General features: G+C 36.1%; 1 non-coding gene across 1 annotated transcript; it reads right to left on the reverse strand.

Annotated features, from left to right (window-relative positions):
• Positions 1 to 21,253: 21,253 nt before the first annotated feature.
• On the reverse strand, positions 21,254 to 21,359 carry LOC128296175 (small nucleolar RNA R71). The gene has a single exon (XR_008286723.1). It is a non-coding gene; the product is annotated as a small nucleolar RNA R71 (small nucleolar RNA).
• Positions 21,360 to 22,185: the final 826 nt, after the last annotated feature.

Consider the following 22,185-nt stretch of genomic DNA (forward strand, 5'->3'; position numbering starts at 1 on the left):
GACAATTACATAATAATCCAAGAAACATACTAATAGCGGGTTAGTACAATTTGTTGTTCTCTAACACACATATTCATGCATTGATTTTCACACTCCATATCAATGACAACTCTTTATCATCAATCAACTACATGTTAGTCTCAATGCATTATTGTTGTCCTAGTCAACAATAATACTTGACTAAGGATCTTTTACGAACAATCATATTATTCTCAGAGCATTATTATAAAACAGTTTATTTATACACACAGAAAGAAAAACTAAAATAATAATGGAAACACCTTATATTAAAACATGATAATCAAGTATGTTATTACAACCATCTCATGATTGATCTTTGGGCATACTCTTACACCCAGAAATTCAGAGTTGATTCAAATGATTTTGAATGAAGCACATAGTAGTCGTTTATCTGTTCATCCGGGAAGCATGAAAATGTATAAAAATTTGAAACAACACAATTGGTGGCATGGTATGAAACGTGACATTTCAAAATTCGTTTCTAAATGTTTGATTTGTCATCAAGTTAAAGCTGAGCATCAAGTGTCATCTGGTTTATTGCAGCCGATTATGATTCCTGAATGGAAATGGGATAGAGTGACTATGGATTTTGTTCCAGGTTTACCTCTATATTCGAGTAAGAAAGATGTGATCTGGGTTATAGTTGACAGATTGACAAATTCAGAGTTGATTCAAATGATTTTGAATGAAGCACATAGTAGTCGTTTATCTGTTCATCCGGGAAGCATGAAAATGTATAAAAATTTGAAACAACACAATTGGTGGCATGGTATGAAACGTGACATTTCAAAATTTGTTTATAAATGTTTGATTGTGTCATCTGGTTTATTGCAGCCGATTATGATTCCTGAATGGAAATGGGATAGAGTGACTATGGATTTTGTTCCGGGTTTACCTCTATATTCGAGTAAGAAAAATGTGATCTGGGTTATAGTTGACAGATTGACAAAATCGTCTCATTTTATTCCGGTGCGTATGGATTATTCACTTGACAAGCTTGCTGAGTTGTACATCTCTGAGGTTATGGGATGACACGAACTACCTATTTGTTTCAAATAGAGATTTGAGGTTCACACCGAGATTTTGGAAGAAACTACAAGATGCGCTGGGTAAAAAACTAAATTTTAGTACCACATTTAACCCGCAAATAGATGGTCAATCCAAGCGAGTTATTTAGATACTCGAGGATATGCTGAGATGTTGCATTCTTGAGTTCAAAGGTACGTGGGTAAAGTACTTGTCATTGATTGAATTTGCGTATAATAATAGCTTTCAATCGAGTATTAAAATTGCACTGTAATAAGCTTTATACAGTCAGAAGTGTCGAACACAGCTGTATTGGACTAAGCTAAGCGAGAATGTAATACCCCAAAAATCCTGAAATCCTGAACTTTTTTTTTTCAGTTTTGATAAAAATTGTGCTTAACATTCTTTGTCAAGTGTAAATTATGTGATACTAGGTCTTGGTTAAGGTTTGAGTTCAAACTTAGGGGTGAAGGAAATTATGGTTTAATTATTAAAAGAACCTTGTTGGGAAAAAGGTTGGCTTTTAAATAAATGAAGGAAGAATTGGGCACAAGAAAGCCTTGTGGTGGAGTGGCAAGTGGCGTCGCATGCAAGGCAAGGAAGTAAGGGGTTCGAATCCCTTCTTGCTCAAAGGAAGGATTTATTTTTGCTTAAGGGATGGACAGTGGTAGCGTTGAATGTGAACTCTATAGGGAGTGATAAGAGGAGAAATTTGAGGAGGGGATTAAGGGGATATCAGGGAGAAAAATTAGGAGATGAGGAGTGTAAAGAGGTGGAGCCAAATTGGGGATTAAGGGATAGGAAATTCAGCTAGAGGCTATATACAGATGCCGAATGTGAGGTTGCTAGGCTAATTCCGAATTCTCCCTCACCTTGTTGCCAGAAAACACTTTTTTCTCTAAAGATCTAAAAGCCAAAAATTCCTTATTCTTCCTTCTTTTTCTTTGTGCCGATTCTCCATTCTTCCCTAGTCAAATTTTTATTTTTGATTCACCTCTGGTTTTAAACGATTTCTACTTTTCTTTATGCTGAATAACATTTTTCACCATACAAGTTTCAAGAGCCGAATACCCTCTGTACCGCCACTACCCTTTCCACTCGGTCAATTCTAGTGTAAGTGTCTTGCTCTTTCAATCGATTTTGCTAGTATAGATCACTCTTCCCCTCACTTCTTCTAATTGGTTTTGGTAGGACTAGCATCGAATTCTAGTCTTTTGGATCCCTGCCGATTGTTCCTTAGGTGTGAGATTTTGGTAAGTGTTCTTCACTTCGGTAAAGGATGGCTGAATAGGCTTTAGTAGAAAAGGGTGACATATGCTGGATACAAGTCACCCAATATGTTTTTAATGATAAAGGTTAATGCAGATATGGTTAGCACTCGTGATTAGTGATCAAGGAAAAACTAATAAGGCTTGGCGTTTCAGGTGAGGTTAAGGTGAGACTTCTACTTTTGGTAAAGTATTCGATAAGTATATGTGAGTAATCATTGAGTGATATCGATTGTAGGTTCGTGGAAAAAGGGAGTGCAACACGCTTTATTACTAGGTGTGTACATACACTGCACACACACAAGTAGATCGGCAAATCCCGAAATGCTAAAAAGTCAAAATGCCGAAAAGTTGAAATGTCGAAAATTTGAAAGTTTGGCTACGACAGTCTTGTGAGTGTGCGAACACTTATAAGGGGGAAACCGATAGGTTATTTGAAGCCCCATAGGCAATTCCATGAACTTGGGTCGTATTTTGGCCAACCGGGCCTGAATGGTCTAAGTGGGCTCGATGGGCTGTTGGGCCCATAATAGGCAAAATTGGCAACTTGATGTTGAGTGATGTAAATTATATGAAAGTATGAATATGAATGTGATTTGGGCCTAATGGTCCATATGAATGTGATTTGGGCCTAATGGGCCATACGAATGCGATTTGGGCCTAATGGGCCATATGAATGAGATTGGGCCTAGTGGGCCATATGCATGTATATAGACTTGTTTGGGCTCTGTAAGGGGTTTTGGGCCTAGTATCTGATAACTGTTTAATTGACATAAAACTTAATTGATTAATTACGACCGTGGACGAGTCATAAGGTTAAGGTGTGGTAATGGGTATATGCATGTCTAGGATTGGATGTAGGGAGAGCTTGGTACTTAAGCGATCTTAATGACTCACCTCCTCTTCTCTGGAATCCTACCTGGTGCATAGTATCTGTTCACTTTATCCAACGAGGACTTATTAACGGGCCAAGGTAAGTAATAAACCTAATAAAGAAAAATTACCGAAATGCCTTTAAGAGCGAAAATGACCAAAATACCCCTAGGTGTTGAATGTAAGATTTATGGATGTTACATGTATATTTGTTGCATACATACGATATTTTGTATAGGTTGCACATGGGTTGGGAATTATGGAACGGAGGAAGTATCTGAGGATCGCATGGTTGCTTGCAACCGTGGGTCCACCGACGGCTTTTAAGCCCAATATGTGATTGGCAGCTTGCTGCAATGAAGGTATTTCTGCAACCGGGCTACCATTGACTTGTATTGGATGGGTGGGTCGATATTTATATCCCTACATGATGTGTGTCGGGGGACGGAGTTGATGGGTGGGATTCACTGCATTGCATTGCATGTATTTTTATGGATTGATGAATGCTTATTACTCGTCGAGGGTCGTACACATTGAGTTTTCGAAAACTCACTCCCTCTTTTATTTTTCTCAGGTGATGCTCAGTAGAAAGTTCGATGTTTGGAAGGACTCGGAGGTGGCCAACTAGCAAGATGACTTGGACTTGTTTTTTTTTTTTGAAAGAAATCATATAGTTTCTAGCTTATTAAGTGATTTCAGACTGGAATGTAGAAGGCCTTCCCTTTTATTATTATTTGGATTTTTATCTTTATGCGTTGTAATTATGAGAAGGTGAACATGGGTTTCCTAAATTATTGATTATTTTTCTACGTTTCTGCAACTAAATTTTAAAATGACAGGTTATCATAAATCATATGTTTTAAACAAGATTTCATGATTGAAAGAGAGTTTTTATAAGTTAATTAAGGTTTCTCATTTTAAGAAGGGTTTTCAATGAAAACAAGGTTTTCGCTAAAACACTTCAATGTGACGCACCAGATTCGGCCATAACGTCCGGGCTGGGTTTGGGGTGTTACATTTAGTGGTATCGAGCCCAGTTGCAAAACTCAGGCTGTGAAGTGGGCCTTATTTTTTTTGGTTTTGTTTTAAAAAAAAACTTTTGGATCACAATGTTTTGGAAGAAAAAAAATTCCTGTTGTTCGGCACACCGAGTCTCCAACATCAAACCAAGTAAGTTTCTTTTATTCTTAAGCTTGTGTAATTTGATATACCGTAGGTAGTTAGTGGACTACTTTAGATGATTATGCTAAGGTTTTTTTTTTGATTGAAACTGAAGCCCGTAGAACTTTGGAATTGTAGAGGATTAACGAAAACAACCTTCTTTAAATAATTCCATAAAACCTCGGTTTAATTATTAAAACTAACTAAATCTTCATAAAATTTCAAATCCAGATAATAGGTGAGACAACGATGAATGCTAGAAGAGGTGCAAGAGGCTGTGGCTGAGGTCGCGGAAGTGCTAGGGCTGAATCGTCGGCATCAAGCCATATGCCCGATGTTGGAGTAAAAGAGGCTTTAAGGTTTTGATAAAAATTGTGCTTAACATTCCTAGTCAAGTGTAAATTATGTGATAGTAGGTCTTCGTTAAGGTTTGACTTCAAATTTAGGGGTGAAGCAAAATTATGGTTTAATTATTAAAAGAACCTTACTGGCAAGAAGGTTGGCTTTAAATAAATAAAGGAAGAATTGGACACAAGAAAGCCTTGTGGTGGAGTGGCAAGTGGCGTCACATGCAAGGCAAGGAGGTAAGGGGCTCGAATCCTTCCTTGCTCAAAGGAAGGATTTATTTTTGCTTAAGGGATGGACAATGGTGGCATTGAATGTGAACTCTGTAGGGAGTGATAATAAGAGAATTTTGAGGAGGGGATTAAGGGGTTATCAGGGAGAAAAATTAGGAGATGAGGAGTGTAAAGAGGTGGACCCGAATTGGGGATTATGGGATAGGAAATTCGGCTAGAGGCTATATATAGATGTTGAATGTGAGGTTGCCAGGCTAATGCCGAATTCTCCCTCACCTTGTTGCCAAAAAACACTTTTTTCTCCAAAGATCTAAAAGTAGAAAATCCCTTGTTCTTCCTTCTATTTCTTTGTGCCAATTCTCCATTCTTCCCTACTCAAAGTTTTATTTTTGATTCACCTCTAGTTTTAAACGATTTCTACTTTTCTTCGTGCCGAATAACCTTTTTCACCATACAAGTTTCAAGAGCCAAATATCCTCTGTGCCGCCACTACCCTTTCCACTCAGTTAATTCTAGTGTAAGTGTTTTGCTCTCTCAATCGGTTTTGCTAGTATAAATAACTCTGTCCCTCAATTCTTCTAATTGGTTTTGGTAGGACTAGTATCGACTCGCAGTCTTTTGGATCCCTGCCGATTGCTCCTTAGGTGTGAGATTTCGGTAAGTGTTCTTCACTTTGGTAAAGGTTGGCCGAATAAGCTTTAGTAGAAAAGGGTGACATATGATGGATACAAGTCACCCAATATGTTTTTAATGATAAAGGTTAATACAAATATGGGTAGCACTCGTGATTTGTGATCAAGGAAATGCTAATAAGGCTTGGCGTTTCAGGTGAGGTTAATGTGAGACTTTGGCTTTTGGTAAAGTATTCAATAAGTATATGTGAGTAATCATTAAGTGATATCAATTGTAGTTTGTGGTAAGGGGGAGCATAGCACGCTTTATTACCAGGTGTGTACATACACTGCATAGACACAAGTAGATCGGCAAATCTCGAAATGCCGAAAGCCCGAAATGCCGAAAAGCTAAAAGTTTGGCTACGGAAGTCTTGCGAGCGCGTGAACACTCATAAGGGGGAAACCGATAGGTTATCTAAGACCCCATGGGCGATTCCATAAACTTGGGCGTGTTTTGGCCAACCAGGCCAGAATGGGCTAAGTGGGCTCGATGGTCTGTTGGACCCATAATAGGTAAAATTGGCAACTTGATGTTAAGTGATGGAAATTATATGAAAGTATGAATATGAATGTGATTTAGGCCTAATGGGCCATATGAATGGGATTGCGACTATTGGGCCATATACATGTATGTAAACTTGTTTGGGCTCTATAAGGGGTTTTGGGCCTAGTATCCGATAACTGTTTAATTGGCATAAAACTTAATTAATTAATTGCGATCGTGGACGAGTCATAAGGTTAAGGTGTGGTAATGGGTATATGCATGTCTAGGATTGGATCTAGGGAGAGCTTGGTACTTAAGTTGTCTTAATGACTCACCTTATTTTCTCTAGGATCCTACCTAGTGCATAGTATCTGTTCACTTTAGCCAATGAGAACTTGTTAATGGGCCAAGGTAAGTAATAAACCTAATAAAGTGAAATTACCGAAATGCCCTTAAGGGCGAAAATGACCAAAATACCCCTAGGTGTTGAATGTAAGATTTATGGATGTTACATGTATATCTGTTGCATACATATGATATTCTGTTTAGGTTGCATATGGGTTGGGAATTATGGAACAGAGGAAGTATATGAGGATCGCATGGTTGCTTGACAATCGTGGGTCCACCGACGGCTTTTAAGCCTAATATGTGATTGGTATCTTGCTGCAATGAAGGTAGTTTCGCAACCGGGCTACCATTGATGTGTATCGAATGGGTGGGTTGATATTTATATCCCCACATGATGTGTATCAGGGGACGAAGTTGACGTGTATCAGTTGGATTATTGGGGTGGGTTGCACTGCATTGCATTACATGTATGATTTTATGGATTAAAGAATGCTTATTACTTGTCGAGGGTCGTACACACTGAGTTTTCAAAAACTCACTCCCTCTTTTATTTTTCTTAGGTGATGCTCAATAGAAGGTTCGATGTTTGGAGGGACTTGAAGGTGGCCAGCTAGTAAGACGACTTGGACTTGTTTTTTTTAAAAGAAAGCATATGGTTTCTAGCTTCTTAAGTAATTTCAGACTTGAATGTAATAAGGCCTTCCCTTTTATTATTATTTGGATTGTTATCTTTATGCGTTGCAATTATGAGAAGGTGAACATGGGTTTCCTAAATCATAGATTGTTTTTCTACATTTCTGCAACTAAATTTTAAAATGACAGGCTTTCATAAATCATATGTTTTAAACAAGCTTTCGTGATTGAAAGAGAGTTTTTATAAGTTAATTAAGGTTTCTCATTTTAAGAAGTGTTTTCAATGAAAACAAGGTTTTCGCTAAAACACTTCAATGTGACGCGCCAATTCGGCCATAACGTCCAGCCCGGGTTTGGGATGTTACAGAGAATATGATTCACGGGGTTGATCTGATTAGAGAGACTGAAGAGAAAGTAAAAGTAATATGTGATAGTCTAATAACAGCTTTGGATCATAAAAAATCATATGTAGATTTAAAAGGAAAAGATATTGAGTTTCAGATCGAAGATAAAGTATTTTTGAAAGTATCTCCATGGAAGAAAATACTCAGATTTGGTTGTATAGGCAAGTTGAGTCTGAGATTTATCGGACCGTATGAGATCATCGAGCGAGTTGGACCAGTTGCTTATCGGCTAGCATTGCCATCTGAGTTAGAAAAGATATATAATGTATTTCATGTATTGATGCTTTGATGATACAAATCTGATCCCTCGCATGTTATTTCCCCGACCGAAGTTGAGATTCAGTCAGATTTATTGTACAGTGAAGAACCGATCTGAATTTTAGCTTGTGAGATCAAAGAGTTGAGAAATAAAAGAATAGTTTTAGTGAAAGTATTGTTGCATCAACACGGGGTTAAAGAGGCTACGTGGGAACCCGAGGATGCTATAAGAAAGAAATATCCAAACCTATTCACTGATAAGATTTTCGGGGATGAAAATCCTTAAGGGCGGGAGAGTTGTAATAGCCAGGTTTTGGCTAAATCAGAACAGTGGTTTTAGAACCACAAATCTGAGGTCAAAAATTTATTTTAATATTATTTTTGGTGTTTATAGCATGTGATTATATATGTGTGAAAGTTTCGCGTGCTAATTTTATCGCTTAAGTAGTTAATTTGAGAAGAGGACTTAATCGCGTAAAATGCAAAAGTAGCCTGCTATAAGTTAAAAATGCTTAATTGCCATGGCTTATTAAATGTGAAAGTTTAGGACCTAGGATTTTGCCTCAATAAAGTTATTATCAATTCTAGGGACTTGAACCTTTATGCATGTTTATTTCAAAGGAAATTAAATTTTCATGGAAAAAGGCTACATAAGACCTAAGAACATACAAGCATTCTATAACTTAAGATAACATAAAAAAACTTAGAAAAATCAGAAATCATACTTGTGTGTGAGCTAACTTATGAAACAAAATTTTCTCTAAACATCATTTTATTTCAGCATACTTATGTGTAATCATTGAAACATACTTAAGAAAAAGTTTAAAATTCATGCAAATATTGCCTTAAATAATTTTCATGCTAATATTGCCTTACCCCCACCTTAAAAAGAAGCAATGTTCTCATTTTGTAAGCAAAGTAATGACTGAGAATTGAACACCAGGTAGGATAGTGTAATAGCCCGGTTTAGACCCTATTTGGAACAGTGGTTTTGAGACCACAAATTCGAGTTAGAAAAATATTTTAATATTATTTTGGTGTCTAGATAATGTTAATTTATATGTCTGAAATTTTTGTGTTTTAATTTTATCGTTTGAGTGTTCGATTTAATAAAAATGACTTAATCGCGTAAAATGTATTTGCTTTGAGCAATTAATTATGGAGTCCTAATAGCATGGTCGATTTTAGGCTTGAAATATATGGTTTACTAATTAAAATTATAATGTTAAAATATTAATTAATATATTATAATGTAATAAAATAAAATAAAACATAAAAACCATGCATTATGTTAATCATTTTTGTGAAACTTTAAAGGAAAAAGAAAGAAAATAAGCTAGCTACATTCGGCCTTGTCCAATCTTGATTCAAGATCAAGAAAAAGAGGAAATCAGATTTGGATCGAGAGAAATCTAAAGTTGTCGAATAATTGCTCCGGTCTGTTTGTCTTTGTCCAAGGTAAGTTCATAAGTAAATAAATATCGTTAAATTTGAATGTTTATGTAATATATCTATTGAATTAAATTAGTACCTATATATGTGTTGATGCCAAATTAATATAAGCATGGGAGAAATATATACGAGATGGAATCGATTGGTTTACGATGTCTGAAAGCCCCATACTAACCTTAGGGATAGTTAGGATACATATGTCATGACATAGGATTCCGATATGCTATTTCGTGCAAGACCATGTTTGGGACGTTGGCATCAATTTGTGATTTACATGTAAGACTATGTGTGGGACATCGATATCGTATATGAGTTCGTGTAAGACCCTGTCTGGAAGTGGCATTGATATGTGATTACATGTAAGACCACGTCTGGGATGTGGCATTGTATGAGCTTTTCGACTATCCGAGTATCCTTATTAATTCTGAATAGTTCAACGGGCAATATCGAGTTAAGATCGAATGTGAAATTGAGCTAAAAGGTTCAGGTACATGCTAAGTTATATGATTATGAAATGATAAAAGAGATATTTATATATGCTTATGAGCATTTTTGTATTCGGTCATGTTTAGTATAATGCTAATGTACATGTGTTGATATATGATTTTGTAGTATGATAAATATTTATATGGTTAAGGTTTGCATGATTCGGCCTAGTTTAATTGAATTATATAAGTCATTGAAATGACTTAATTGCTTATGACTTACTAAGCTATTTAAGCTTACTCTGTGTTGGTTTGTTTGTTGTTTTATAGATTTTGGAAGCTAGTTACGAGTTCGGGGATCGTTAAGGAAGTTCGTCACACTATCGATCATTATTTTGTATTTTAAAAGCTTATATTTTGAACCTATGGCATGTATAGTCTAGTACTTGTTTTGGTTTGTTTTGAAAATGCATATACATAGCCATGCGAAAATGGCTTAATCTTATGCTTACATTCGGTTATATTTGATCATGATTGGAGTTTATCTTGGTATGTATATTATATGATATGTATGAATTGTGTTTTGGTTTTATATCTAGAATTGGTTAATGATATGAATAAATTATAAATAGCTTACAAGTGAGCTTGATATATGGACAATAGATGTGTTTTGGTTGTGGCTTGTTAATGATGTTAATCATAGTGAATTTCGTTCATGTTTTAGCTTATATTGAAAGTATGTATTCATGGTATATATGAAGTGGTGCTTGGTTATATGTTACGATAATGAGGTAATTGATGAATGCTTGTTGAATTTTCGGTATGTGATATATAAATTGAATGAATAACTTTTATGTTCTATGTATTTGTAATGGGCTCGGTTATTTTTGTGAGATACATGGTAGGTTGTTCAAGGCATGAGTACATTCGGCTAAACCTAGTCAAAATAAAGGTGTATGCTTATGACATGTTTACTTGTGGATTAGCTTTTTAGAGTTGGTTTGTGATGGCAAGTGTGTATAAACATTATGTCTAAACTTTTGCGTATTTAGATTTGGTTTTATATGGCTTATTTGACAAGATAAGAATGAAGTCTAGATATAATAATAATAGGCATGTTTTGTTTAAGTATTGATGCTTGAAAATGGTTTAAATTGGTCTGGTTTTATGCACATAACTTGTGATGAGAAAAGGTGTATATTTTGGTCTTGTTATAATACATGTTTATGTGTATATATAAATATGTCTATTATACTGTGTAGATGTTTTAGCCGAGAATAATATGCATAATATGTGAAATTGCTTAATCATGAAATAGGAGATCGAATAAGAGTATATTGGATCGGCACTTGTGTTTTAAAAATATAAAATTAGTTTGTATCCTCTATATATTAATAGAAATCGAGCCTTATGATTTGATCAAATATGTGTGTTATGTAAAAGTAGAAAACTTATAAACTTTACATGTTTTGATTCGGCTATAGTACTTAGAAAATACTTAATATTAGTCAAGTGAATAAGGCATGAATTGGTTAAAATTTAAATTTGGAATTGGTTATTTAGTAACTATAATATATTTGGCTATTGTAATATTATTAAGGTTATATATGTTTTGTTTTGTTTTAATATATATGCATATATGCGTAAGTTTTGAAATGGTATGTTTGTCGTTCAACTAATAAGATAGATATTTATTCACATGCTGTGTTTTGTTATTTGCTGATACATGTTTGATTATGCTTAAGTGTTAAATGATAAGTTTTATAATGTAATGAATGTTCGTTTGAGTTGTGATATGACCAGTAATGCCTTGTAACCCCATTTCAGTGACGGATATAGGTTCGGGGTGTTGCATTTGATTGGTATTAGAGCTACAGTTTAGTTGATTCTAGGACTAACGTAATGCGTATGAGTCTAGCTATACATGCCATATTTATAAACTGCGATAGTGTAATGATCCTGACAATTAAAATGTGTTTTTGTGTAGTAAATGGATCCCGATCGAGCCGTAGCTGATGATGTGGAAAGTAATGTGCCTGCTCCTGCTCAAGGGGTAGGGCCGATTGATTCTAGGCTGATTTTGAGTAGTCATGAGGGAGAGGCTAAACTAGCCTTCTATCAGATGATGAACGATTGGCTCACACAGTATATTTATACAAATCTGGCTGTTCAACAACCCCCACCCCCGCCTAATCCTCCTTAGATACCTGTAATACCTCAAGTTATTGATACGATGAGATTACATAAGCCCCCTGTTCATAAAATCAAAAAACACGGAACTGAAGAATTCAGAGTCACTATTGATGACGATGCTGAGCGAGCTGAATTCAAGCTTGATAAAACTACCAGTATGTTTGATGAGCTATCCTGTACCACTGATGAGTGTATTAAATGTGCTATATCCTTGCTTCGAGACTCTGCATATTACTTGTGGAATACATTGGTTTCGGTGGTTCCAAAAGAACGAGTTAGCTGGGAGTTCTTTCAGATTGAATTCCGTAAGAAATACATTAGTCAGAGATTCATTGATAAAAAACGCAAAGAATTCCTCGAGTTGAAACAGGGTCGTATGACCATAACAGAATATGAATGGGAATTTGTGAGACTCGGCAGATATGCCCGGGAATATGTTTTGACTAAAGCTATAATGTGTAAAAGATTTGAGATAGGTTGAATGAAGACATTAAACTGCTAGTTGGGATTCTCGAAATAAAAGAGTTTGTTGTACTTGTTGAACGAGTATACAAAGCCGAAGAGCTCAGGAAAGAGAAAAGAAAAGCCTATTTCGAAACTAGAGATTCATGAAAGAGATTATCGAGTAAGCCATTTCAGTCAACATCAAAGAAATTATGAGATGATTTTAGTCATTCAAAGGCTACTGTGGGCTATTTTAGACGTGATCGAGATAGACCACCTGTGCACTCAAGAGCTACCTCAATAGCTAGTGTTGGTAACATCTGATCAAACCAACCTGGGTGCAAACATTATGGTAAACAACATCCCGACAGTTGTAGATTGAATGGTCGGGCTTGCTTTAAATGTGGATCGGTGGATCACTTCATTCGTGAATGCCTTGAGTTGGTTGAGCAAGACATGAAGTAGAATACGAGGCCGACTAACATGGTAGCTCGAGGTAGACCACCCAGAAATACGGCTAATGTGAGTGGTAGCCAGAGGGGAACTAAAGACATTGTTGTTAGATTTGAGGCTCGCGCACCTGCTAAAGCTTATGCTATTCGCACTCACGAAGAGGCTTCGTCTCCAGATGTTATTACCGGTACTTTCACTTTCCATGATACTAGTGTTATTGCATTGATAGATCCTGGATTGACTCATTCTTATGTATTGGAGACTTTAGTATCCAGTAAGACTTTGCCTATAGAGTCTACTGAGTTTGTGATTAGAGTATCGAACTCCTTAGGCCGGTAAGTCTTGGTTGATAAAGTATGTAAGAATTACCCGTTGATGATTTAAGATTCATGTTTTTCGGTTGATTTGATGTTGTTGCCATTCAATGAATTTGATATAATTCTGGGCATGGATTGGCTAACATTGCATGATGCAGTTGTGAATTGTAAACGGAAGACTATTGATTTGCGATGCCAAAATGATAAGATTATTCAGATTGAGTCTAATGATCTGAATGGTTTACCAGCAATGATTTCTTCATTATTAGCTCAGAAATATGTACAAAAGGTTGTGAAGCTTACTTTGCCTATGTACTTGATTCTAAAGTGACAGAAAAGAAGATTGAATTAGTACTAGTAGTGTGCGAGTATCTGGATATGTAGCGCCCCAAATTTGGGCCTACAAGTATTGGGCCTTGTGTATGGGTTCATAAGGTGGTTGTATATAAGCTTTTAATTATACAAGGAAATGACAAAATTAAATGTCTAATTTGGTGGTAAATGGCCCTGAGAAGTGTTGGAGAAATATTGGGTTCAAACCTGTGCTTTAGCAAAAATTTTGTGTGACAACCCTAATTAGACCCTAGTCGGAATGTGGTTTCGGGACCACATTATCGAGTTAAAAATTTATTTTTGTGTTTTAATTACATAAATTTATGTGTGATAGTGAATATATGAAAAATTAAATGCTTAATATTAGCTTTAGGAATGTGAATTAATTCGAAAGGACCTAGTTGATGAAGTTAGAAAAGATGATAGATGAATTATAAGGAGTAAATAATAATAGAGAGAGGAAGCATGGGTTTGCATGTCAAAATGCCCATTTTTGACTTAATGGCTGGCCAAGTAGTGATGCATTCCACTAATTTAAATTAGATTAGTATATTTAATTGGTAAGAAAATAAAATATTCATAACATAAAGATTAATAAAAATAATAAAATGAACAAGAAAAAAAAAAGGGGTGTTCATCTTTGCTATCCTTTAGCCGAAAAACCAAGTAAAAGAAAGAAAGAAAGGTTTGAAGAAGTTCGGCCATGCTTGTAACTAGGTTGAGGTATGTTTGATGTTATTCCTTGAAATTCATGCATATTTTTAGTTGTTAGTTTGAATTCTACCTAGCCCATGATTTAATTTTTTGCTATTTGATGGAGATGATATTCGGCCATGGATGTTGTCTTTCTTGGTTGGTGTTTTGATGTTGTTGTGATGAGGCATGAAGATGATTGAGTTTGAGTGTTTAATAAAAAGGATTGGATGTGAGTGTGTGTGAGAATTAGAAAATGATGGGTCTTAGCAACTTCATGAAGTGTTCGCCATGGTGCTAAAATGTTGTACTTGTGTTTAAACTTAGAATTATTTAGTTATATGGTTAGTATAGGTATGGATGACCGAATATGAGAGCATGAATAGATGAAGAGTTTTGTAATTATAAAAAAAAAATGGTTAATTGATATGTGGTAAATGTTAAGTGTTAAATGAAATGGAAATGATATTATATTGGAATATGTATATTCGACCACATGAATGAATACATAGATTGATGTTGCATATATTCGGCCTTTAATTAAGTATATAGGTGATAGAGATAGATTGATGTTGCACATTCGGCTATAGGTAAGCATATTGATGATTTTATCTTGACTTAGATAATCGGCTAAAGGAGAATATTGGCTAATATGTTGAATTTGATTCATGATTTCATATATATGACTAGAAGTAAATATATTGAGAAGATGATATGATGGGAAGTGATGTTGCATTCGGCATTGGAGAAATTGAAATATTAATTAGACTATTGATAGTAAGGTGATATTAATTGGCTATAAGCCAAATAGCTTAAGAGCATAAGGTAGAAAGATAAAAATTTTACCATGTTGTTCCGTATGTTATAAAATCATTAAAATGTGGATACAAATATATGTAGCAAAGTGGTTAAATGAGTTAATTTATTTGTTTATGCTCAAGATCCTAAAGGAGAGGAGTCCAACAAGGGAAAATCGAAGGTCATCGAGTAGCCGACTTGGAACTATTTTACCCAACACAAGGTAAGTTCATAAGCAATCATAAGGTTAATTTAAATTATACATAAATGACTTTAACATGTCATGAAAGAATCTCTTTTTTAAGTATTTCCTTGGAGAAATTATATATGTTTATTGTTGTGGCCGTATATGCCAAATGAATTAATTAAATTGTTTTATCATAGAAAGTGTACATTGGCACTATGTGTGCGGTGTAGTATGGCACTATGTGTGCGGAGTTGAATAGCACTATGTGTGCTGATTTGAATGTCAACATATGAGATAAACTTTCAAGGCACTATGTGTGCGGGATAGTACTGTACTAAGTGTGCAAAAGCAGTTGATGATACGAAGAGCATAAGTAAAGAATTAAGGTGCTAAAATGATTAACTGAAAAGTATGAGTGTATATACATCTAGTTCATAATTATTTCTTACCTTGAGAATAGTTTTAAAACGGTTGGTTGTTTAATAATTGATTCGATATCGAAAACTTGGGTTTGAGGTTGGATAAATAAACTAGGTAGTTGTAGCCTAGTTTGGTGTGATTGAATTAGCTGAACTTGCAAGGCTTTTATTTCAATTTCTTATAAACAACCTGTATTATTTTGCTTATGGAATACTGAGTTGAATACTCATTTGGTGTGTTTGTTTCTTTCTTATTTAGATATCTCTGACCATTTTGCGTACTTGGGACCATCGTCGAAGTCATCACACCGGCTTGCAACTTTTTGGTACCCTCTTCTTAGTTGGCCTAAGAGAACATTTCGGCATGTATAGGCTATTATGTTTTGTTTGAACCCCAATATGTAAACTTTTAGCCATGCGAATATGGCTTAAATGCTAAGTTTGAATTTAGCCTTATGGGTGCTTAGTTATAAGGTTCAGTAGATTTGGCCTTGATAATTCGGTTTTGATGGAGTAGTAGTCTAAGTCTATTTGATTATTATGCCGTATGCCATGGCTGATCATATTTGGTGTTATGTATGTCAAATTACTAGCTAATCCATGGAAACCATAAAATAGATTTAGACAGCAGTAGTGGTGTGAATTTTAAAAATCACTAAAAATAGTAGAAATGGAATTAAATAATGAATAAATTATGTAATCGAATCTTGATGAGTCTATTTTCATATGGAAGAAGTAAAACAGATATATGAGCTATATTGTATGAGATATTTAAAATTTTGTGAAACAGGGCCAGAACGATTTCTGGATCCCCTATTCTGACTTTGGAAATTCATCATAAATTTTACAAAGATAATTAGAAGTCATACTTTATATGTACAGATTCCTTATTGAGTCTAGTTTTATTAGAGACAAACGGCATAGTCATTGAATCTCTGTACAGGGAGATATCTGATTCGTAATACACAGAGGTCAGAGTAGTCGAACCCTGAAATAGGGGAGACTTTAACTAATAAACTGTACTAATTGGACCGACCAAAAATTCTGGAAAATTTCAGTAGATATATATATGAGTCTAGTTTCAGGAAAAATTTACGGAATTGGATTTCAAATTTCAGAACTCGAGATATGATTTTTAAAGCAACTGTGATGCAGTTAGCCAGCTTGTCTAGAAAATTTTAAAATGAATTGCATGAGCTGTTTAAGTAATAAATTAAACCCGTTTACACCTTGTGTTCGACTCCGGCAATGGTCTCTAGTATGGGGTGTTACATTTTGGCTTCAAGTGAATAAAACCCTGGGTGCTTGGATAAGGCCTTTTAAATTATTGTGGTAAATAATGACACAAGGAAGCATGTGGTCTAGTGGTTGTGGCATCATTAAGGTTGCAAGGGATCTTGGTTTCAAGCCTTGTCTCTTACAATTTATTTTGGTTTTCCTTTTAAAGGAACCTAGACTTTGGCCTATAGACCTTATAATTAATTGAGGTTAAAAAGAGCCTTGTGGTGTAGTGGCAAGGTGGCGTGTTGTGTAACTGTGAGGTCTAAGGTTCAAGTCTTGGGATGCGCAGTGGAGTATTTATTTTGCTGTTTGAGCTGTGTAGGAGGTGGAGTTGGACTAGAACTCTATGGTTGAAGTGGTCATAAAAAAATAAGGAATTTTCATAATGGTTTAAGTAATCCCACATCGGGAAGCTAACATGGGAATTGGTGAGAAGCTGGCTTTAAATAGAGCGAAGAAGATGAGTTGGTGAGGGAAAATGTGATTAAGACTCAATGCAGGATGTGCCAAGGTTAGTGATCGTGGACTTCGGCGTGTTCTCATAAACAGGTGTGTATTTCACACTACTCTAGCTGTAGAATGACAAATACTGGAATGCCAAAATGCCAGTCACACAACAATGGCAACCACACGAACGTGCGAGCGCACGTATGGGAGCTTTAACGTGATGGTTGAGGCCACGGTGGGCTGAGATGGGCCATGGGGGCCCAATAGGCCCAAGTGGATAAATTGTATGATTGTGTAGTAAATATTGGATTGGACTATGTGAATCTCATATCTGTAGGCTAGGATTTCTAAAATACCCTTGTAAGGTACAATTACTGAAATTCCCCAATAGGGTAAATTATTGAAATATCCTTGGTTTACAAAATTACTGAATACCCTTGGTTTACAAAATTACTGAATACCCTTGATTAGCAAAATTACCAAAATACCCCTGATTTGTAAAATTACCAAAATACCCTTGATTTATGAAATTACCAAAATACCCTCGACCTGTAAAATTACCGAAATACTGTCGACTTGTAAAATTATTGAAATCCCTTTGATTTGGAAAATTACAGAAATACCCCTAATTTAGAAAATTACAAAAATACCCTTGACTTTCAAAAATTACAGAAATACCATTGGTTTGCAAAATTATCAAAATACTATTGGTTTGTAGATTTACCAAAACACCCTTGTAGGGTGAAATGACTAAAATACCCCTAATAAGTAAAAAGACCGTTCTGCCACTCTAGGGTATATGACTCACTGATAATACAATTTGATTGATTTGACTATGTTTTGACTAAGAATTTATGACTGTGATTGGACTGTTTGTGACTATGGTTTGTATGATTTTGTATGTTGTGTGTATATTTGCTGCATTCATATAATATTATGTTGCACATGGGTGGGGATTATGAAACGAAGGAAGAAATTGAGGATCGCATAGTTGCTTGACGATTGTGGATCCACCAATTGAGAATCGCATGGTTGCTTGACGATCGTGGATCCACCAATTAAGGATCGCATGGTTGCTTGACGACCGTGGATCCACCGGTGGCTTTTAAGCCCAATATATGATTATTGACGACTCTGTGTCGATCGTATTTACTCGAGGCTGTATGCCGACTATATTACCGTCACTGATGGCTATGTGCCTAACATGATACAACTACCGATGGCTTAAAGCCAATTATTCTGATTATGGCTTTGCACCAACCTACATATGGCTCTGTGCCAACTTGATTATGGCTGTGTACCAAACGTATTTGCCTAAGGCTTTGTGCCAGTATATGATATTGACGACTCTGTGTCGATCACATTTACCTAGGGCTGTGTGTCAGTTATGTTACTTTAGTTGAGTGCTATGTGCCTAACATAATGTAGTTATCGATGGCTTTGTGCCATTGTGCCATTATGTTTATGGCTTCCAGCCATCCTGTTATCTGGCAGTGTTGTTGCGATGTTTACGACTATGTGCTATCTTCTTTATGGCTATGTGTTGTCTTGTTTACGGCGTTGAGCAGTCCTGTTGATTTAGTGCCGCAATCGGTGCTAAGCTTGGTGTGTTGGCTGGACGGGTTGATTTTATCCCCACATGGTGTGCTGGTTGGTACGGGTGGTGTGTTGGTTGGACTGGGTTGGTAATCTGTCTGGATATCTGCATATGATACTGATTCTGTAATGGGCTCTAGTCCAGACTGAATCTAAATTCTATCTATTTACTAACTGTTTTAGTTTAGGAGGGGATTACACACTGAGTTTTCATAAACTCACCCCATTTATTTACAGTGCAGGTAATCCCTAGTATTAGGAGGATCGGTGCTGCGAGGAACTCGGAGGTGGCCACACAACTGCTATTGTTTCTGACTTTCTTTTAAGTTATCTATTTACAAGTACTTATGTTTGATCTGGGTTGGAACAAGGCCTTGATAAACCGTAATTTATACATATTTTTACCCTATGTTTAACGCGTTTTAGGGATGATTTTCCATAAGAATTGGTGAATTCGATGCTCCTAATGCTTTAATTTCATGTTTTATACTTAGGAGAGCATAAGAGAGCGAAAGGAACGAGAAACGAGCCAAAAATGGAGAAAATAGGCCAAAGTACAAGATCAACACGGCCTGGACCTCCTCACATGGGCAGACTACACGACCGTGTCAATCTGGCAGAATTAGAGCACGACTCACACAGGTATAGCACATGCGCGTGCCATTCTAACAGGCTCAAACACGGCCTGAAGTAATCGCACACGGGTGTGTCACACGAGCGTGTCCCTGCCGAGCCCAAGTTGAGTCCAATTCAGAAAAGGCTAATTTTGAGGGCCTCTAGGCATTCCAAAGCCTATAAATACACCCTAGAAGAGGAAGAAAAGGGAGACGGAGAATAGGGGGTAAGGAATTACTCCAATGAAGCCGATTGAAACATCTCAGAAGATGGATTCATCATCAAGGCTGAAGATCTCTCCTCAATTTCCCTTCAGGAGTTTTGGGTTTTCTTTATGTTTTGTATTCGTTATTCTTTTGAGATGTTTTCTTATTTAGTTATGAACTAAAACCACTAAATACCTAAGGGGAATGAAACCTAAGACGAATCTTGTTATTATGTTCTAAATCGTATGATAAATATTTAACTTGTTCTTAATTATGTGTTCTTAATTCTTGTTTTGATATCCTAGGATACTGATTCAAGACATGCTCTTATTCAGAGGAGGAATAGACCCTATCTAAGAGTACTTTTGTTATAATTAAACGGAGTTGATTGCGCGCCTAGAAATAGGGTGACAAGATTTTTTAGGATTCGGGTGAAACCTAATAAGGGGATCCATAGATCGAGTTAATGCAACCCTAAAGTGTTAAGTAGAGAAAAGTCTTGGTTATTCAACCTAGGGATTAGACGATATTAGTCTTGAATAGGGATAATAACATAACTTAGGGATCTCTATGGAGCAAGTTGAATGAATAAATCGCCCGATTCGGAGCCAGAATAACAAGTAAAGTCTAGGTGGAGTTTTCCTTAGGTATTGTATTAAGTCAATCGATTTTTCCCAAAAGCAATTCCCCAATTCTTTTCTCCGTGAGTTCTTAGTTTAGATAATTAGTTAATTAAAACAAAACCTCTTTATTCTTAGGCTAGATAATAAAAAGACAGTCATTACTAGTACTTTTAGTTCCTTTGGGTTCGGCAATCCGGTCTTGCTAAAACTATACTACTGTTTGATAGGTACACTTGCCTACATCGCGATAATAGTTACTTCAAGAACGAGAAATTATAAATATTTAAAACTGGTCACGAAACCTCGCGATCAAGTTTTTGGCGCTGTTGCCGGGGAACTAAAATATTAGGAACACTCAATTTTTATTACTTTAGCCATTTATTTTCCTTGCAATTTAATTTAATTTAATTTAATTTTATTATTACTAATTAATTTACTTTTTCTTTCTCTTGATAGGTTTTTATAGTTTATGACTAGAGGAAACCTATCGGGACCAATACTTTTTGATGAAGAAATCGATCGCACAATTTGTAGAAACCAAAGAGAAATAAGGTGAAGCTTAAGATACATAGAGAATGAGCAAGAAGACGATGCTCAACCCCCAACCGAAGAAATGGCTGAAAACCAAGGCAATCAGCTACCTCCTGCAATTGTGGCTAATCAAAATCCTGCTCCACGTACTATGTATGACTATGCTAAACCTTCTTTAACAGGAACTGAGTCAAGTATAGTTAGACATGCTATTGCTGCAAATAATTTCGAACTAAAACTTAACACAATTCAGATGATACAGTAGTTTGTTCAGTTTGATGGTTTGCAGGATGAGGACCCCAACACTCACTTTGCGAATTTTCTAGAATTTTGCGACACTTTCAAAATTAATGGCGATTCTGATGATGCCATCCGCCTTCAATTATTCCCTTTTTCACTGAGAAAAAAAGCTAAACAGTGGTTGAACTCGTTACCACGAGGGTCCATCACTACTTGGGAACAAATGACCGAAAAATTTCTACTAAAATATTTTTCACCAGTTAAAACAGCTAAGTTACATAATGATATCTCTTCTTTTGTACAGATGGACTTAGAAACACTTTACGATGCATGGGAGAGACACAAGGATCTATTGCAAAGGTTCCCTCACCATGGGTTACATCTATGGCTGCAAGTTCAAATGTTTTATAATGGTGTGAATCTCTCGTCAAGACAGGTGATTGACGTAGCTGCTAGAGGAACTATCAACAACAAAGCACCTGAAGAGGCTTATGAATTCATTGAAGAAATGTCACTGAATAATTATCAGTGGCAAGTCATGAGGACTAAGCCAACAAAAACAGTCGGCGTTTATAACGTCGACTCAGTTACTATGCTGTCAAATAAGGTAGAACTTCTCAATAAAAAGATTGATGGTCTACTTGGTTCTACGTAGGTACATCCAGTAATGAGGTGTGACTCAAGTGGAGGAGGTGTGCATACAAAATATCAATCCTTCAATCCTACAACCGAAGAGGAACAAGTCAACTATATGGGTAACAATAACTTCAGATCTCAAAATAACCCATACAGTAATACTTATAATGCAGGTTGGAGGAACCACCCAAAGTTCTCCTAGGGTGGTCAAGGGAATCAAAAGCCACAAAATCCTCAGGGTTTTCAACAGCCACCTTATCAACATGAAAAGAAACCGAACCTTGAGGAGATGCTCTCTAAATTCATCTCGGTGTTAGAAACCCGTTTCCAAAATACCGAAACAACACTTAAAAATCAACAAGCATCGATCCAAGGACTCGAAACTCAGATAGGCCAGCTATCCAAACTAATCTCCGAATGACCATAAGGTAGCTTGCCAAGCAATACTGAACCTAACCCAAGGGAACAGCTCAACGCCATTAGTACTAAAGATAAAGAAGGATTCGTTGAGCCTGAGCCAGAACCGAGGCAAGACACTGTGGTGAGTTAAGATAAAAGTGAGGTAAGT

This window comes from Gossypium arboreum, chromosome 7 (assembly GCF_025698485.1).
Source record: "Gossypium arboreum isolate Shixiya-1 chromosome 7, ASM2569848v2, whole genome shotgun sequence".
Lineage (NCBI taxonomy): Eukaryota > Viridiplantae > Streptophyta > Magnoliopsida > Malvales > Malvaceae > Gossypium > Gossypium arboreum.